At 48.0% G+C, this 5,137-nt stretch overlaps 1 pseudogene; it reads left to right on the top strand.

Annotated features, from left to right (window-relative positions):
• The first annotated feature begins 4,162 nt into the window (after positions 1-4,162).
• LOC138674364 (beta-synuclein-like) lies at positions 4,163-4,728 on the top strand (annotated as a pseudogene).
• Positions 4,729-5,137: the final 409 nt, after the last annotated feature.

The raw sequence follows: 5,137 nt of genomic DNA, 5'->3' as shown, positions 1-5,137 counted from the left end.
CCCTAATCCCAATACACCCCTAATCCTAATCTCAACCCCAACCTCAAACCTAACCCTAATCCCAATACACCCCTAATCACAACCCTAACCTTAACCCTAATCCCAAACCTAACCCTAATCCCAAGCATAACCCTAATGCCAACCCTAACCCCAATACCAACCCTAATCCAAACCCTAACCCTAATCCAAACTCTAACCCTAACTTTAGCCCCAACCCTAGCCCTAAGGCTACTTTCACACTTGCGTCGTTTGGCATCCGTCGCAATACGTCGTTTTGGACAAGAAACGGATCCTGCAAATGTGCCCTCAGGATGCGTTTTTTGCCCATAGACTTGTATTGGCGACGGATCGTGACGGATGGCCACACGTCGCGTCCGTCGTGCACTGGATCAGTTGTGTTTTGGCGGACCATCGGCACAAAAAAAAAACGTTCAATGAAACTTTTTTTGTACGTCGCATCCGCCATTTCTGACCGCGTATGCGTGGCAGTAACTCCGCCCCCTCCTCCCCAGGACATAGATTGGGCAGCAGATGCGTTGAAAAACTACAGCTGCTGCCCACGTTGTGCACAATTTTCACAACGTTAGTCGGTATGTCGGGCTGATGCATTGCGACGGCCCCGTACCGACGTAAGTGTGAAAGAAGCCTAACCCTAAATTTAGCCCCAACCCTAACCCTAAATTTAGCCCCAACCCTAACCCTACCCCTAATTTTAGTCCCAACTGCTGTTCTCCTGCCGGCCGGCAGATGGAGACAGATGGCGGGCGCACTGCGCATGCGCCCGCCATTTTCTTCTGCCGGCGGCCAGGAGGAGCAGCAAGAGGATCCAGGGACACAGGTGAGTATTGTAGGATCCCCGAATCCCCCTATTTCTCTGTCCTCTGTTGTACGATCACATCAGAGGACAGAGAATTACACTTTACTTTTTTTTTTTTGCGGTCGCCGGTAAACAGTTAATTACCGGCGATCGCAAAACAGGGGTCGGTAAAACCGACCCCGATCATGCTCTTTGGGGTCTCGGCTACCCCCGGCAGCCGAGACCCCAAAGACTCCCACGGGGCCGGCCGGCGGGCGCACTGCGCCCGCCATTTTTAAGATGGCGGCGCCCACCGGGAGCCACGAGGAGCATCGGGGGAGCTAGGTGAGTATTGGGGGGCCACCTGGGACCCCTTTTCTCTGTCCTCCGATCTGCGATCACATCGGAGGACAGAGAAATTAAAAAGAGATCGCGTTTTTTGGGGGTTTTTTGCGATCGCCGGTAAACTGTTAATTACCGGCGATCGCAAATGCGGGGTGGGTTAAAAACCCCCCGAATCATGTTCTCTGGGGTCTCGGCTACCCCCGGCAGCCGAGACCCCGGATAAAATAGGCCTCTGGGGGGGCGCTATGTACTTTTTCCACAGTGCCGTTAATTAACGGCGCTGTGGTTTAAGTACCCTTAGCGGCCGCTGTTAAAAGGCGTATCGGCGGTCGCTAAGGGGTTAAACACCCCTTTTGCATCAGACTTCCTTGAGTGTGCTGAGTATATATTCTATATTACCAGACTGTCCCTCTCTGGGCTATGCCACCATGCACACTGGGAGCAATTACATCATATCCCGGGATTGGGGGTAGACATTATCCGCTCTCTCCCCATGCCCCGGCCTCACTTTGCGGGGACTGATAGCTCCTGTTGTCTCTCCGGCACTTTCCTGTCTGTGCTCCACCTTGGAACGTACATTCACGGACCGCCCTGTCTGAAGTCACCCTGGCGAGGACCACTCCTTCCTTACGTTCCAGCATGGAGTGCTATGATGCAGCTTCCGGTATCTGGTCGGCGACACCTGCGCTGTGCAGGCACTACATCCGGCTTACCGCGACTACCACCGGCACATACGCACATTGTTTCCATCCTCTACATGATGTAGCAGGAAGCAGCCCATGTTCTACCTCTACGGTCCGAGCATTCAGGGCAGGCGCACCAAAGTACAGGGGACTATGAAGACTGGCAATTGCCCATGTGAACAGTATCGAGTGGGCGCATTATATCACTGGGAACCATATTTATACTCCATGCTTCATAGCCCAGGCATATCACAGTGGCCTTCTGATCACCCAGTTTACCTAGCAACTAGGGCTAATCAGGGCATGCCGCCATGGAGCGGGGGCACCAAACCCCGTTACACTAGGGTACCAACCTCCGCTGCGAGGTAGGTACAGCCCAATATTGATCTCAGGGCCTCTTGTGATAGGACCTGGATTATCGGCATTAATTACTGATAATTCTCAATACTATCAGATCCAACCACTGAGGCAGCGGTTATCCCAGCACCATGTCTTATCACCAGTCAGATATTTAGTCTTTGTATAGTATTCATATCAATTCCTGTTTTATCTATACTGGGTACAGGGCAGGGTGTTTATTGAGTAATAAATTCATGTCTTTAAAGGGTTAAGTGCACCTGATTACTCCCTTTGTATAACATATACCTTTAAAATAATCAGTAACAATTGCACACAAACTTCCAGAACACGTTTCCCACCCTACACTGATCTCTCAAGGTCTCTGGTCTCCACCAGATCCCCTTTCCTTCACCTTCTACAGTCACCAAGATTTCTCCTGAGCGTCCCCTGAACGCTGGCCCTCGCTACCTTAGCATATGGGAGTGTTATACGGTAAGACGTTCAGAAGTGAAATGCAGCTGATCAGAGAATCCTACAACCCACAATAACCCCGCTGCCACCCGAAAATTAGAGGTTCACTATATATTGTGTCCTCCATTACCGACTAAGCTCAAGATCTGCATACAATAAAATAACTGGATCTTCTAAAGACTAAATACACAGTCTGTGCGGTTCCTGTTCTGAGAAAGAGTTCTTCATCTTGTGGAAATATCGTTCACAAGGAAAGGAGAAGCTGCTAGAACGTCATTACTTAAGAAACCAGCAAATCGTAAAGATGGAAACTCACACTTCCATTGTCGGAGAGTCCTTACGTACAACAACGCGTTCGGCTGAAATTGGCTTTTTGTCTTCCATGTTGTCCTTGCTCTTTCAGCAGCCATGCCCCCACTGACTGACATCGTGTTATGCAGGACAAGTAATTTAAGGACGTTTTAGGGGATATAAAAATCTGTTGCCCTCACGGTAAATATTGGATTTGGATATATATGAGAATTTTACATTGACCTCCAGATAACCTGAACTCTTCCCGTTATTACAGTTGTGTGGATAGCTAATGTAGTGGTTTTTAATTTTTAACTTCCACACTATTTTCATGAAGTAAAGAGTTTTGAGAAGACAATATTTTAATTCCCACCCCCACGAGATCCATTTTTTTCCTTCAGGGGGTCACTTTTTCCACCGCTACCAGGAACATCCATAGGAGCCCCAGTTACAGGATAAAACAGCCCATGAGTAAGAAATCTCTGACAGAGCAGATCTGGTTCTGCTAGAACCCACTAGGCCTGCTCAGCCGGCAGATAGCCAGCGATTACGGGATTGCCAGGCCCCACAGAAGCATTGCCCATGTTCAGATTCCCTACATAGCGCTGAAGGGCAATGTATCCGGCAACAATAGAAGAAAGAATCCGGTGATCACCCACTCCTGTCTTCTGCTCAGGGTTCCCAGCTGAATCCAGCAGGTTACTGGCCCTTTATACAAGATTTAGTGATGTGGTTAGATATTTTTAGTTGGTCTGTTTATTGTGCCAACAAATGTTTCAGAGTTTGACCCAATATGGGAATTGGCCCAGTGTGGGTATCTGCGGCGCCTCGAGGTTACCCCACTCCCAACCGTGATACCAATAGTCAATCCATTACTCTATGAAACGCTTTCCTGTTTGCATTTCTCTTGATACCTACATGTAGAAAGAATAAAGAGTTTATAACCAGGTTGGAAAAGGAAGCCCCTAGCTCTTCTCTCAGGTAATGTAAGTATTACATGAAGAAAAACAAACTAACAGGACTTCATACAAAACTAAAAGCAGAGAGAAAATCAAAGACATTTTCCTCAAAGTCGGATTTTTCCACTGGAGAAACTAAGTTACAAGGTTCCCTTGAGGTCTCAATTCCATCTCAAGTAAACAATTTACAAGGTTTTAGGGATAATAAAGAGGATTTGTTGTCTAATAAAATGACCAATACTGGAGCACTGACACTGCCGGGTGCTGAGGGACCCCTGAGATCTCTACATCTGAACCCTCCTCTGCTTCATCATTACATAGAGAGAGGACTAAAACCAATTTACCCTCTGAACCCCAGGCAGCCTCTTCCAGATAAGCAACAAGACCTGGAAAAAGCTTGGGACTGAGAAGACTGCAACAGATCAAAATGGATGTGCTTATTAAAGGCTTTTCCAAAGCAAAAGAAGGGGTGGTGGCCGCAGCTGAGAAAACCAAGCAAGGGGTAGCAGAAGCTGCGGAGAAGACCAAGGAAGGTGTCATATGTGGGAAGCAAAGCCAGAGATGGAGTAGTACAAGGAGTGGCTTCAGTGGCTGAGAAGACCAAAGAGCAGGCATCTCAGCTGGGTGGGGCTATCATGTCTGGAGCTGCGAACATTGGTGCAGCCACCGGCCTAGTGAAGAAGGATGAATTTCCCACAGATATTAAGCCTGAAGAAGGAGGCCAGGAAGCTTTGGAAGAACCTGCTGCTGAATTACTGCTGGAGCCAGAAGGGGAGAGCTACGAGGAAGCCCCCAAGGATGATTACCAGGAATATGAACCAGAAGCATAACATCCCTTCACTCTGAATCCAGCCACGAGCAGCATCAGCACCAAGATAGCTATAATGAAGATACTAATAAGAAAATCCCCATATCCCCAACACCCTTTCCTATCCCAAGAGGAGTGTGGTCTACCCATTCTCTTCTCAAAAATTGCGCTCTTCCTCTACTCCACCTTCAGGGAGCCTCATGTGAAGTGGTTTTATGTATGGTAATCCTTAGCGGTCAGTCATCGTCCAAACAAACTGGTGTTTAAATGAACAAAAAGCCCTTGTAATGTATGAACCCATGAATGCATTGGATTTGTCTTTGCAGTCATAATGCCCCCCGGGAAATTGTTCCCTCCCAGAGAATAATTGCCGGGGGGTTTTGGTGAATTTTGTCTATCATAATTTATTTTGTTCTGATGTGTCTTCTTCAGTAGCAGAGGGGCT

This window comes from Ranitomeya imitator, chromosome 4, assembly GCF_032444005.1.
Source record: "Ranitomeya imitator isolate aRanImi1 chromosome 4, aRanImi1.pri, whole genome shotgun sequence".
Lineage (NCBI taxonomy): Eukaryota > Metazoa > Chordata > Amphibia > Anura > Dendrobatidae > Ranitomeya > Ranitomeya imitator.
Note: the sequence above shows the minus strand (reverse complement) of the source record. Positions and strands in the feature narration are given on the sequence as shown.